Genomic DNA, 15,616 nt, shown 5'->3' with positions numbered 1-15,616 from the left:
TCTTAACAGAAAGGCCATTCTAAATTGTCACATGATTAGGGGAGGGAACGTCAAGGGAGGGGATTAGGTTAGGATTAAGTTGGCGGATTGCTGGGTGTCACAGCTCGAAGGGCCGTACTCCATGCTGTATTGTCAATAAGTAAACAGAATTGTGAGGCTTTAACCCTGTTTCTCCCCCCACAGAGTCTGCCTGACCCGTTGAGTATTCCTAACATTTTCTGTTCTTCGGGGAATGTGTAACATCCAGTTTAAGGAAGCCCAAGGCAGTAGTTGGTGTCTCTTTCCTTCACAATTCCCCATTCCTGTTTCCCTTTCTCACCTTATCTCCTTACCTGCTCATCACCTTCCTCTGGTGCTCCTCCCCCTTCCCTGTTTTCCATGGTCTTATACCCTCTCCTATCAGATTCCCCCTCCTCCAGCCCTTTATGTCTTTCACCAATCAACTTCGCAGCTCTTTACTTCACCTCTCCCCCTCTCCCAGTTTCACCTATCACCTACCACCTTGTACTTCTTCCTCCTCTCCCCCCACCTTCTTACTCTGACCCCCCCCCTTTCTTTCCAGTCCTGACGAAGAGTCTCAGCCCGAGAAGTCGGTTGTTTACTCTTTTCCATAGATGCTGCCTGGCCTGCTGAGTTCCTCCAGCATTTTGTGTGTGTTGCAGTTAGTGTCTCCACACCGGCGTTGGTACAGATGTTGATTTAACTCTGTAATCAATGGTCGCGTTCGCTCCATGACAACCCCAGTTACAGAGATGAAAACAACATCTGATACATCTCTACTGTACAGGCAGTAAGCACTGTCTTAGACTGCCTTAAACTGGATGCTTGAATGTGGGAAAGCTGTCCTCACTGGGTCTCAACGCCTGTCTCTGTAACTGGATCCTGCACTTCTTAACAGAAAGGCCGTCAGTCCGTGTAGGCGGCAACGTCTCTACTCCCATTGCACTGAGCACTGTGCCTCCCCAGGGTTGTGTGCACTGCTCACTGCTGACACATGAGAGTCGCAGGAGTCGGCTCAAAACGTGTTATCAAGTTTGTGGATGACACAGCTCGTCATCAACATCGATGACGAGTCAGTGTACAGAGAGGAAGTGGAGTGGCTGGTGGACCGGTGTGAGAAGAACAACCAAAGTCTGAACGTGGAGAAGACCAAGGAAGTCATTGTTGGCTTCAGGAAGATGCAGATGAACCATCCCCCTCTGCAAATACATGGCCTCTTAAGTGCACCAAGTTCCTGGGAGTTCTCATCACGGATGACCTCACCTGGTCCATAATATCACCTCCCTGATCAAGAAGGCACAGCCATTCCTAAGGAGATTGACGTAAGTAAGGCACCTCTCCCTCCACCCCATCTTAACTGAATTTTACAGGAGCACCATTGAGAGTGTCCTGACAAGCTGCAGCTCCATCTGGTGTGGGAGCAGCCGAGCGTCGGACCAGAAGTCCCTACCAAGGACTGTGAGAAGAGCTGAGAGGATCATAGGGGTCTCCCTACCAACTATCGGGGACACTTAGCAGCAGTGCTGCGTATGCAGGGCCCATGTTATTATCAAGGATCCCACATCCAGCATCCTCTTTGACTTTTTACCATCTGACAGGAGACTCTGATGCTTAAAATCAAGAATAGCCAGGCTGGGAAGCAGTTTCTTAGCTCAGGCCACTAGGCTGTGAACTCTCTGCCGCATTACATTTGCAGTGTCACCGGATAATTTGTTTGTACCTTACAATACTTAGTTTATGCACTTTAATTTGTTTATTTGTATGTAACTCATTTGTAGATTTTATTCTTACTTTCCTAAGTTAATAGTGCCTATAAAAAGTATTCACTGCCTTGGAAATTTTCATGTTTCATTGTTTTACAACAATAAAGCACAGTGGATTTAATTTGGCTTTTTTTGACACTGATCCACAGAAAAAGACTCTTTCATGTCAAAGAGAAAACAGATCTCTATAAAGTGATCTAAATTAATTACAAATATGAAACACAACATAATTGACTGCATAAGAATTTACCCACTTTAATATGACACACCAAATCATCACTGCTGCAGCGAATTGGTTTTGGAAGTCACGTAATTAGTTAAATGGAAATCACCCATGTGCAGTCAAGGTGTTTCAATTGATTGTAGTAAAAATACACCGTATCTGGAAAGTCCAACAGCTGGTGAGTCAGAATCTTGGTTAAAAGTTTATTGAAAAACATAAGTCAGGAGATAGATAGAAGAAAGTTTCCATTCAGAGTACAGTTAAGTCAATTATCAAGAAATGGAAAGAATATAACACAGCTGTAAATAGATAGATTATGAAGACACGTAGTCCTCTTTTATTGTCAATTAGTAATGCATGCATTAAGAAATGATACATTACCAATAGCAGGCCGTCCTCAAAAACTGAGTGACCGTGCAAGAAGGGGATTAGTGAGGGAGGCCACCAAGAGACTTGTGATAATTCTGGAGGAGTTACAAGCTTCAGTGGCTGAGATGGGAGAGACTGCGCATACAACAACTGTTGCCCAGGTGCTTCACCAGTTTCAGCTTTATGGGAGAGTGGCAAAGAGAAAATCACTGTTGAAAAAAACTCATGAAATCTTGGCTAGAATTTGCCAGAAGGCATAAGGGAAGCTTTGAAGTCAGCTGGAAGAAGGATCTATGGTCTGATGAAACCAAAATTGAGCTTTTTGGCCATCAGCGTAAATTCTATGAGTGGTGTACGTCAAACACCAGACATCATCAAAAACATACCATCCCTGCCGTGAAGCATGGTGGTGGCTGCATCATGCAGTGGGGATGCTTCACTGCAGCAGGACCTAGAAGGCTTGTTAAGGTAAAGGGTGAAATGAATACAGCAAAATACAGGGATATCCTGGAGGAAATCCTGATGCAGTCCGTAGGAGAACTGTGACTTGGGAGAAGATTTGTTTTCTACCAAGACAATGACCCCAAGTACAAAGCTAAAGCTACACAGAAATGGCTTAAAAGCTACAAAGTTAATGTCCTGGAGTGGCCAAGTCAGAGTCCAGGCGTCAATCCGATTGAGAATTTGTGGCTGGACTTAAGAAGGTCTGTTCACTTATGATCCCCATGCAATCTGACAGACCTTGAGCAGTTTTGTAAAGAAGAAAGGGGAAAAATTGTGGTGTCCAGATGTGCAAAGCTGATAAAGACCTATCCACACAGACTCAAGGCTGTAATTGCTGCCAAAAGAGCATCTATTAAATACTGACATGAAGGGGGTGAGTAATTATGCAATCAATTATTTTGCGTTTAATAATTGTAATTAGTTTAGACCAATTTGTAGAAATTTGTTTTTACTTTGACACTAAGGAGTCTTTTCTATTGATCAGTGTAAAAAAAAACAAATTAAATTCACTGTGATCCGATGTTGTAAAGCAATAAGATATGAAAACTTCCAAGGAGGGTGAATACTTTTTATAGCCACTGGACATGTGTCATAGTACTGTGTATGTTCGTACTGCTGTGCTTCACAATCCTGTCTGGAGAAACATTGTCTCGTTTGACGATATACATGTAAATAGTTAAATGACAATAAACTTGACTTGAATAGATAGTGCAAAAAAAAGGAATTACAAGGTTGTGTTCATGGACCATTCTGATGGCAGAGGGGAAAAAGCTCTTCCTGAATCATTGATTGTGGGTCTTCAGCCTTCTATTTCCCCCTTCCCTGACAGCAGTAATAAGAAGAGGACATGTCCCAGATCATGAGCGTCCTCAATGACGGATGCTACTTTCTTGAGGCAGTGCCCATTGAAGTTGTCCTTAGTGGGTGGGGGAGTGGTGGGGAGTGACGGGGAGGTTGTGCCCACATTGGAGATAGCTGAGTCTATCATGTTGGAAATACTCAGCAGACCTGGCAGCTCCTGTGGAGAGAGAAACGGAGATATCACCAGTACTCTCGGTAATGTTGGTGCTAGGATAAACTCCAGATGTTTGTGTGAAACCCCAGTACACCCTGAGTTAGCAGGCTCTCGGCAGTAGCTGAACCTTGGCATTGTAGTAGTCAAAGGCCCTTTTACATACTCAATAGTAAGTAACAGTCACTTGCTCATTTCCTCCTCTGTCTAAACATTCCATTCTCGTTAGGGTCCTGGCCATTTTGCGGGCACTTGAATGACTGCATTCTTTGAGATGAGATGCCTTATGGCCACGGAGCCTGACTGAGTGTGCTCATTATACTGTGAAAATGTGATAAGCCGAGAATGTGTGAACCAACGACAGCTGAAGCTGGAGATGATGGAATGTGAGCCAGATCTTCCTTTCCAGCTGTTCCTCTGCCAGACGCCATTTGCGTGATCTCCACTGTCAGAACGATGGGAAGCGGGACTCCAGCACAAAGATGATATTGTGATCGCAACCACACACTGTAACAGTGTAACAAATGTAAAATGCTATTTAAGATCCATCCCAAATGATCACTGTAGCATTCCCCAGGGCCTTAAAATGGCATTCTGAGTTTTATACCTTAAGTTCATGTTGAAACAAAGAGGGCTGGCCAAGGGTCCACAGTGAATGGTTTTACAGGAAGTGAACATCACACACTCTTGGGGCAATTCTGGCCCCCAGCTCTCTGGGTGGAATGGTAATTTTGCATCTCCGTCAAATGTTAATTATAGTAGAGTGTAAAATAGAGGGATGACTAATCTGCTATTTTTGGTTGTAATTTAGATTAAACCTTTAGCCTTTATACTGTATGTATGACACACAGTAGTACACAGAAGATCATAAGATATCTCTGGATTAACATAAATTCCAGGCAGACGGGCATGCATTCATGGGAAGAAACATTTTATTTAAAAGATAACCCCCATGAGACCAGATAGTTAGTGAGATAGGATGAGAAAGAGTCGTCCTCCATAAAGGCAAATTGTTTTGGATTTCTTATAGATCATTATAATACAGCTTTCAGGAAGTTCAGAACTCATTCCTTTGTACAGGGTCGAGCTATCAACGGTGCATGTATATTTTTCAATTTTGATTAGCTTCAGGCACCAAGGCTCAACCTGATGTGGGTCGTCACAATGCAGCCTCATCCTAACCATGTCAACCTAACCAATAGTTACTTTAATCATGAAACAAATTGGGAGAAGAGGCTGTTATCTTGAAGTACTTTTGGAAAGGGAGCTGTGTCCTTTTGCACATGTAATCTGGTTTGATAGTCTGGATTAAACCATTTAAATGCAAACACCTTTCCCTGTCCTTCCTGTTTGATAATATAATGACTAAACTCTTCACCAGAATCCTGGTCTGTAATTAATTTTAAATTACAACAGAAAGCAACCAGTTACTTGTTTGAAATGTTAACTTTCAATTTACTTACTAATGCACAACAAACAGACCATTTCACCCATCAGTGTCGTGCTAGCACCCGGAGTAATGCTGCTCTTCCTCTTATTACCCTGTATGCCTTACCCTCTCTTTCACATTCCCATACACCCCTCCCAATCCTTCTCTCGTCCACTTGTGCTGTGGGTAATTGACCTAACAACTGGCCTTTGGGATTTGGAAGGGAAATGGAGTCCATTGAGAATTGCATGTGATCACACGGAGAAGGTGCAAACTCTGCCCCGGCGGACAGGATTGAATCTGGGTTACCAGAGCCAGGCATCAGCAGCACTGTGAGATTCAGCTGCAGATTACCCATGTAGGAGCTTCAGGCTTCTAGTTGCCTCCCTCACAATCAGAATCTGGTTTGTTATAAGAGCATTGGACCATAAGACATAGCAGAGTTAGGCCATTTGGCCCATCGAGTCTGCTCTGCCATTCAGTCATGGCTGAACCTTTTCTGCCCTCCTCAGCCCCACTCCCCAGCCTTAATAAGACCATTATCACTGATGTATGTTGTGAAATTTACTATTTTGCAGCAGCAGAACATTGCAATACAGAATAACAAAACAATTACACATTACAGAAAGAAGTATATATATAAAAATGAAATTCTGTTAGTTGTGACCATGCCTCCACGCCCACCTCTGTGCATACCTTCCATAAAGGACACATTGCCAACGTTTGCCATGGTCTTGTTGCCAGTTCCTCAGTGACCTGCACGCCCAGATGGGAATAGACACTAGATGCCAGTTCGTTTGGCTTTGTTCCAGATCACAGACCATATCTGCGATGGGCAACAAGTTAATTTTTTGTTTTGTTTAAAGATACAGCTCGGAATAGACCCTTTGAGCCCTGCTGCCAGAACCCACACAGCCTAATCATGGGACAATTTGAAATGACCAATTAACCTACTAACTGATACATCTTTGAACAGTGCGAAGGAGCGAGGAGACCCACGCGCTCATGGGGAGGACATACAGACTCTTCATAGATGATGGCGAAATTGAACTCTGAACTCTGACCCCCCCGAGCTGTGATAGCATTGCACTAACCACAACACTACAGTGGTGCCATTAATGGCTGCTGCCTATGATGTCCCCAACCCAGAGGTTGAATCTTAAAAAAAGATGCTGCATCCTGGCCTCTCTACCAGAGTCCATGCAAATCATACCCTAGGGCGTGTAATTGATCAACCTCTTTGTGTTGAGATATCCTGTCCCAATCCCGGGGCCCGACTCAGCCAATAAATGAGGTAGTTAGCTCAGCTTTTCTCCTGGGGAGACCAGCATTCTGTCATCCTGCTGTTTATATGCTGGTGCCTCACTGCGCAAGTACAAAACTTCATCCTTAAACTATGCTATCCTTTGTCGGAATTCTGCACTGCATGAGATCGTGAACTCTGGTGCCTGTCCTGGCCTCTGAATGTAGCACCTGGTTCAGCTCCATCTGCCTCTGTCATTTCCTGTGATTAAATCTCTGCCTGTTTAAACTTCAGAGAGCTGAAGAGATGCTGGTCTGTTCAACTTGCTGCGTGCGGGTCCCCTGCGAGGCCCTGAAATCTGTCCTGACTCTTAAAAAATTCAGTTGTCTCTTTGCCTGCTTCACACTAGTTCTGTGATTTGCTTTATCGTTAAAGTGCGAGGATTCTCTGAATCAGGCTGGTATAGGGGATGGACGAGAACACAAGAGACCATATGACCATAAGACATAGGAGCAGAATTAGACTATTTGGCTTTTCAAGTCAAGTCAAGTTTATTGTCATTTAACTATATACATTTATATAGAAACGAGATAACGTTTCTCCAAAGCAGGGTGTAAAGCACAGTAGTGTACGTAACACACAATAACTTATGAAGGTACGGATAAAATCTACAGATGAATCACACATACATAACAAACTAAAGTGCATTAGTATTAAATATTGTAAGATATGGAACATTAACCAGTGACACTTCGAATACGATGCGGCAGGGAGTTTTGAAGTCTAATGACCTGGAGGAGGAAATTGACTATTCTTGTTTTTATGCATCATAGTCTCCCGCCTGATGGTAGAGAGTCAGAGGATGATGGATGGGTGGGATCCTTGATAATAATAAGGGCCCTGTGTACGTAGCGCTCCTGATAAATGTCCCCAGTGGATGGTAGGGAGGACCCTATGATCCTTTCAGCTGTTCTCACAGTCCTTTATAGGGACTTCTGGTCCGATGCTCGCCTGCTTCCATACCAGATGGAGATGCAACTTGTCAGGATGCTCCCAATGGTGCTCTTGGAAAATGCAGTTAAGATGGAGGGGGGGTGTTGCTGCTTTCCTCAATCTCGTTAGGAAGTGGAGGCGCTGCTGTGCCTTCTTGTTCACGGAGGTAACGTTAAGGGACCAGGTGAGGTCATCCGTGAGGTGAACTCTCAGGGACTTGGCGCACTTAACTCTCTCCACGGAGGAGCCATGTACTTGCAGAGGGCAATGGTTTGTCTGCACCTTCCTGACGTCCACAGTGATTTCCTTTGTCTTCTCCACGTTCAGGCTCAGGTTGTGCTCCTCACGCCAGTCCACCAGCCGCTCCACTTCCTCTCCGTACTCTGTCTCGACATGGTCCTTGATGACACGGTTTGAGCTGGATCCTGATCATTGAGTCTGCTCCACCTTCCTGTCATCGCTGTTCCTCTTCACGCCTTGTGGCGCATTGAGCAACATTTCTGCAGTTTCCTTAACATTTGTCTGTTTTGTACGAGGCGGAGTTACTAGCTCGACCCTCAACCCAGTATGGATGAGAAGTGTGCAAGGGGCAGGCTGGATTCAGACCCAGGGCCATTCACCTCGAAGTCCGGTGCTGATGCCATTACACCACCGGCTGGCACCTTTCTGTCGTGGCTGATCTATTTTCCCTCTCAACCCTATACTCCTACCTCCTCTCTGTAACCTTTGATACTCTTACAAACCAACAACCTGTCAACCTCCACTTTAAATATACTCAATGACTTCCCTCCACAGTCATCTGTGGCAATCAGTTCTACAAATTCACCACCCTTTGGGTAAAGCAATTCCTTCTCATCCATGTCCTTGTGTTCTGAGGCTGTGCCTAGACTCCCCCACTATAGGAAATATTCTCTCCATATCCGCTCAATCTTGGCATTTCAATATCCGATATGTTTCAATGAGATTGCCCCTCATTCTTCCAAATTCCAGTAACTACAGGCCCAGTGCTGTCAACTACGGCTCATACGTTAAACTATCATTCCCAGAATCATTCTCGTGAACCTCCTCTGGACCCTCTCCAATGCCGGCACATTCTTTTTTAGATAAGGAGCCCAAAACTGCTCACGATACTCCAAGTTTGGTCTGAACAATGCCTTACAAACCTCAGAGTATAAGAGCATAGGTAACTGGAGCACAAGTAGGTCACTGGGCCCCTCAAGCCTGCTCCAACATTTATTAAGTTTACAGATGATCTCCCTGAGGGCCACTTTCCAGCTCTGTCCTCATACTCATTGCTTCCTTGTCTTTTTTCTTTACAGAGCCTTCCCAGTAACCAGAACAGGTCTGAACTAAAATGCCGTCTCCTCATGTAACTCAAAGATCAACCTGTGGAAAGGGTGACCCGTTAAGAGCCAGGAAGACAGGGCCAGCTCAAAGTTTCCTGATGCTAAATTATTCCAAGCTCCATGCAAAGGGCCAGCTCGGATCTCAGGATTTAAGAGGAGGAGGTAATGGAACATAGGCCCGTAAAGCAGAAGAGCAGAATTCAGCTATTTGGCCTATCTAGTCTGCTTCGTCATTCCATCATGGCTGATGTAATTTCCCTCTCAACCCTATTCTACTGCCTTCTCCCTGTAATCTTTGACACCCTTACTAATCAAAAACCTCTGCTTTAAATATACCCAATGACTTGACCTCCATAGTTGGAGGTAGTGATGAATTCTACATATTCACCACCCTTTGGCTGAAGAGATTCTTCCTCATTTCTTTTTAAAAGGGACATCCTTCTATTCTGAGGCAGTGACTCCTGCACCATAGAAAACATTCTCTACACATCCCGTCTCTCTAGGCCTTTCAATATTCGATGGGTTTCAATGAGATCTCCTCTCATTCTTCTAAACTCCAGTGAGTACAGGCCCAGGGCCATAAAACACACCCTTTCAATCCAGGATAATTCTCGTGAAGCAGACAAAATTGCTGGTGGCTTGTTTCTGAGATTCTTTGCTGTTTAGAATTTGTTGCACTGATTGCGAAGAGGGATAGAGGTCAGAGAGTGTGGTGTGACAATGTCTTGCCACTGGGGCAAGCACGGGAGTCAAATGTGTGTGATGGAAAATACTGGTTTTTGGAGTAGACGGGGTGACTGAAGGGCTGAATGAGTACAGTTCCATAATACCGATAGGTTTAAGGGAATGAATAGAGACCATTGGTTGAACGTGGCGTTTTGAAGGAGACTATCAAGGTTACATAGTTTTGAGGGAAGGACAGATGTGGAAGAGCCAAGGATAGAAGGAAGAACAACATCTACCACAACAGGATTTGTTTCCAACAATCCCTGGCTATTTTCCATATCGAATCATACAGTCATGCACTCAGAACTCAGGCACTACACTGAACACTCCCAACAGGGTCCTCATTACAGGAACCGAAGAAATTCTGCCGATGCTGGAAATCCAGAGTAACACATGCAAAATGCTGGAGGAACTTAGCACGTCAGGCAGCATCCATGGCGAGGAATAAAGAGTTGAAGTTTTGGGCTCGGCCCCTTCATCAAATGAAAGTTCTGACAAAAGGTCTCAACCCAAAATACCAACTCTTCATATAAACTCTCTTGATAAAGAACTCTTTATGGTTTAAATGGTTCCATTTAATATCAGAGAATGTATTCAGTATAATACCTGAAATTCTTACTCTTCACAGACATCCACGAAACAAGAAACCCCAAAGAAAGAGTGATAGAAACATCAGAACTCTGAAGTACTCCTTCCCCCCCATGCACCGGCAGAAACAGCAGATTTGCCCGTCCTCCCCCCACCACTTGCACCAGCAGAGCACTGACACAGCCCCACCTCCTCCACACAACATGCAAGCAATAACAAAAGCCCCCAAAGAGAGCTTGATCTAGAGTCCATCAAAAACGACAATCCATAACACTGCCCTTCGGTGTCTCAAGACAGGCTCTCTCCGTCCATCGAGGGAGAAGGAAGAGTCACCCCTGCAGCAACGAGGGTGGAGACCAGCAGCTGCTGTTCCGGTGTTACAATCATCTATGTTGCTTCCCCAAGCCCCACAATTCAGGGGCTGACAGGCTCTCACTATCCCTCAAAAGACAGAGAGAGATCGCCTGAGTACAGAGGCCTTCTTTGAGAACAGCACACGATACCGCTGTCTCAATGTTTCCGTCTCCCACAACACCTTAACCGGCGAAATCGGCGAGGATGCGGAGATTACAAAGTGCCAGGCTGCACATCGTGGAGAACCACAGTTTGAACTGCAGGTCACGGACTCTGACTGAACGCCAACCACCTTGAAAAGGAAAGAAAGACATGAGAGAAGAAGGAGCTGTTTCACAGACAATCTGGAAGAAGTCACTCGGGCCTGCAAAAACCGCTGACACCATCTTCCCTCATTCCTCCCGCTGCTGCCTGACTTGCTGAGTCTTTCCATCTTATTCAAATTTTACAGATCTTCTACTAATGCTATTAGGGGATTTAGGCTTGCACCTTAGACTCGAGTAAGTACAACCAAGTTGGAAGGGCATTTGGATCGGTATAATCCCAGCACTGCCTGTGCATTCAGAGTTGTTAGACTTGTTGTCCTCCTGACGTTAATTAAAATAACAGACGGTCACTCATTAATAAGCCTGCTTACTATGTGGTATACAGCACTGTGCAATAGTCTTCAGCTTGTATATAGCTAGAGTTTGCACTATACTGCATTTGTCAACATGCAGCAGAGAGCGAGTTTGTAAATCTGGCAGGAGCAAAGGGTGCTGAGAATGGTGAGGGTGGAGTGCCACGCGAGGGGTGTGGGGCAGGAGGGGGCGGAGTGGGTGTAAAGTTTGATGTTCACAACTACTCAGCTCGAAATGCCCACTGTATCTGTCCCTGAGAATAGTTTATTGGTGTCCTTGATGACTGTAATGTCCATATGATGTGTGGGTAGTTGGGTGAAGTTGTCTGTACTTTGTTTGTTCAGGCAAGAAATTCCTAAAACTAGCCGGCTGTGTCTCAGTTCTTATCTATATAAAGAATGGCTTCAATAGAACAGAAACTGTTTTCAGCAAGGAAAAAAACTTAAAATCTTGTTATACAATTATTCAGCTATGAAATGGCCGCCTTATCTGACCTTGTGAATAATTTAGTGCTCTCCTTAATGTCTGTAATATTCCATAAGCTGTTCTGTCTTTTGTTTGTTTGGGTAAGAAGGAAATTATTTCAAAGGGGTTGAAGTTTAAGAAAAGTTTTTTAACAGAATGTACAGGGCCACAGCTCCAATACTTATACAGTACCGTGCAAACGTCTTGGGCACATATATATATATATATATATAGTAGCACTCACAACGCGCTGGAGGAACTCAGCAGGTCGGGCAGCATCCGTGGAAAAGAACAGTCGATGTTTCGGGCCAGAACCCTTCATCAGGACTAAAGAGGGAAGGGTACACCTACCAGCTTTCTTCCCACCCTCCCCCTACCTTCTTTATAGGGCCTCTGCCCCTTCCCTCTTCAGTCCTGACGAAGGGTTCCGGACCAAAACGTTGACTGTTCTTTTCCACGGATGCTGCCCGACCTGCTGAGTTCCTCCAGCGTGTTGTGAGTGTTGCTTTGACTCCAGCATCTGCAGATTTTTTTGTATATATATAGTAGGCAGCCTAAGACTTTTCACAATTCCGTATTTGTCAATGTGGAGCAGGAGAGTGGGTTTGTAAATCTGTTGGGAACAAAGGACAAGGATGGAGGGGTGTAGAACAGAGATGGGTTGTGTAGATACACCCATCCCTGGGATACCAGGCAAAATATTTTGATTCCAAACAATTGTCTTATTGATTATTAAAAATATGTTTTTCTTTGAATGGGTTGGTTCCATGGTGGTTCTTTGTTTCATGACTGTCTGTGGGGAGGATGAACTTGCGGTTTGTATACTATGTACTTTGATAATAAATGTACTTTGAATCTTGAATCTTTAAATTACAGAGTGTCCCTCTGTTGCTTCTTGCTCCCTCCCCTCTCCCTTCCCTTTTTCCCAACCATGATTCCCCTCTCCCCGAAATATCGACTGTACTCTTTTCCATAGGTGCTGCCTGGCCTGCTGAGTTCCTCCAGTATTTTGTGTGTGTTGCTTTGGATTTCCAGCATCTGCAGATGTTCCCCTGTTCCCCTCTCCCTGCTTCCTTCCCACTCTCCGTCCACAATAAAGATCCATATCAGAATCAGGTTTATCATCACTCACATGTCATGAAATTTGTTTTTTCTTTGCAGCGTCAGTATAGTACAATATGTAAAATTACTACATTATGATGCAAGTCTTAAGCACCCTAGCTATATATATATGTATGTATGTATTTGCCCAAGACTTTTGCATAGTACTGTATTATACTATTTAAGTGATTAAAGTAATTGTCCACAGGCATTTCCAGGAGAGAGATTGAGATCATCATTTAGGAGTTTCGATTAATTTTTTTTTTCTGTAGACAAGATGATCCCGATAGCCAAAGCTGATTTCTGCACAAGGAGATCCAGACATCATTGAGCTAGTGACATTCTAATAAAGGGTGCCGGAGCGGAAAGTCAGAGCGGAGGAGTTTCGGAGCTGTCCACCTACATCGAGAGTGAGGTTCAATCGATCTAAGCGTTGGGCCAATTTGTGAAGCTCGGGTCTGGGCTGGAACGTGGCGGTTAGACCCAGCACGTATTGAAGCGACAATTTAAACGCCAGTCCCGATGGACTGAAAAGGCTGGCTGTCGGGACCGGAGGCGAGGGTCGAACCGGTTCGCGACGTTTACTCTGCTCTGCTCCCTGCTGCACTGAGGCTGAGTGTGTGGGCCTGTTGTGGCTGCACCAGGCTTCGTGTCTGCGATCTCCATTACGTTTTGCTCCATTGTGTTATGGACGGAGATTGAGGCTGAGGGCTGTTCTGGCTGCTCCAAGCTTCATGTCTATGGACTCATTTTCGTTCTGAGTGCTGTTATTTGCTTTAACGGTTTGCACAATGTGTGTGTGTGTGTTTTTTTTTCTCTGCGCATTCGGTGTTTGTTGGTCTTTTTCGAAAGCTTTTTTTTCCAGGTTTCTTGTTTTGTGGCTGCCTGTAAGGAGACGAATCTCAAGGTTGTATAATTTACACATACTTTGATAATAAATGTACATTGAACATTGAACTTTGATGTAATGAACAGTTGGGAAGTAACGAAAGCTAGTAGTAGAGAGAAGACAATCCAGTAGACGCTGACCCGTTCTGCAGCCACAAAAATACCTCAATTTCCGGTAACCAAATAGAGAGTCTAACCATCAGGTTCAATTGGTTAGATAATAATCATTGTTATAGATTCACTGAGGTAACGGTAACATATCAGACCTGGTACACATTGACAGGAGTAGGCAGTTTAGGTGGTTTGGCACAGACTAGATGGGCCAAAGGGCCTTTTTCTGTTCTGTGCTTTTCTATGATGGACTGAACCTGAGAATGCTGCTGCTTTCTAACTGTGCTGTGTTGCTTTTCTTGAGATATCCTTCAGCAGTAACCTGGTGTTTAACAACCACAGAAACTTGAGTCACTCAGTTGTCCATTTTAGTCAATAAACTGCCACGCTTTGGAACCAGAAAGTAAGATGTTAGAGAGAAGTTCACACACAGTGCGCCACAAAGAGGAGCTTCCTTCAGCTGAATCCAATTCTACTCATGGTTACCTCAAGCTCGTCAACAGCCAAAGGTTATCAGTTCCTTCACACATTACTGCTTCTGGATCATGCTGAACAAGTTGGTTTCAAAATAAATCCACTCAGTTCAGATGCAATAATTAATAACAGGAAGTTAACTGTAAACGAAACCAAAAGCTCACCTGTTCCAGCACACAAAACTATGTCTGTTCATTGTAATTCAAGATCTTAAAATATTTCAAAGGCAAATAAAATTTGTAATGTTCAAAGTTCAAAGTAAATTGTTTATGTTTACTTTTATTTTGGCTGTCTACAAGAAGGGTCAGAGCCGTCTCTATTTCCTGAGGAGACTGAGGTCCTTTAACATCTGCCGGACGATGCTGAGGATGTTCTACGAGTCTGTGGTGGCCAGTGCGATCATGTTCGCTGTTGTGTGCTGGGGCAGCAGGCTGAGGGTAGCAGACACCAACAGAATCAACAAACTCATTTGTAAGGCCAGTGATGTTGTGGGGATGGAACTGGACTCTCTCACGGTGGTGTCTGAAAAGAGGATGCTATCCAAGTTGCATGCCATCTTGGACAATGTCTCCCATCCACTACATAATATACTGGTTGGGCACAGGAGTACATTCAGCCAGAGACTCATTCCACCGAGATGCAACACAGACCGTCATAGGAAGTCATTCCTGCCTGTGGCCATCTGACTTTACAACCCCTCCCTTGGAGGGTCAGACACCCTGAGCCAATAGGCTGGTCCTGGACTTATTTCATAATTTCCTGGCATAATTTACATATTACTATTTAACTATTTATGGTTTTATTACTATTTATTATTTATGGTGCAACTGTAATGAAAACCAATTTCCCCCAGGATCAATAAAGTATGACTATGACTATGACTATTATTTAAGCAAATACTTGTTACATTGAGATTAATTTTCTTTCAGTCATTCACAGTAGAACAAATATAATTGAATCAATGAAAAACTACGCACAAAAATTGACAAACAACCATTGTGCAAAAGAAGATAATCTGTGCAAAAATAAATAAAGAAATGACATCAAGAAGATGAGTTGAAAGTGAGTCCATAGATTGTATCAGCCATGATGGAATGACAGAGCAGACTAGATGGGCCGAATGGTCTAATTATGCTCCTATGTCTTATAGTGAGCATGGATGAGATGCTCGAAGGGCCTTTCGCAGTGCTACGTGACCTGTAATAGTAACACTGATGTTGGCAGTAAGCCAGCAATTGAACTTGGAGACATACGAGCCTGCAGATGCTGCAAGATCAAGCAACAGATATTCAGCTGGAGGAACTGAGTGGGCTGAGCAGAATGGGTGCATGAAAGAGAATTTTTGATCTTCTGTGTCAGAACCCTGCAACATGGTAAGAGTGTTAAAGGTCTGGAGAACAGATCACC

The 15,616-nt window shown here is 44.1% G+C and overlaps 1 long non-coding RNA gene across 1 annotated transcript in view; it reads left to right on the top strand.

Annotated features, from left to right (window-relative positions):
- Positions 1–14,400, top strand: part of LOC134339456 (uncharacterized) — a 58,326-nt gene extending 43,926 nt beyond the window's left edge. Inside the window, exons 3-4 of the long non-coding RNA XR_010016403.1 lie at positions 8,856–9,044; positions 13,009–14,400. This is a non-coding gene — a long non-coding RNA (uncharacterized LOC134339456). The remainder of the gene's footprint in view (positions 1–8,855; positions 9,045–13,008) is intronic.
- The last annotated feature ends 1,216 nt before the right edge of the window (positions 14,401–15,616 follow it).

Source organism: Mobula hypostoma, chromosome 29, assembly GCF_963921235.1.
Source record: "Mobula hypostoma chromosome 29, sMobHyp1.1, whole genome shotgun sequence".
NCBI classification, from domain to species: domain Eukaryota; kingdom Metazoa; phylum Chordata; class Chondrichthyes; order Myliobatiformes; family Myliobatidae; genus Mobula; species Mobula hypostoma.
Note: the sequence above shows the minus strand (reverse complement) of the source record. Positions and strands in the feature narration are given on the sequence as shown.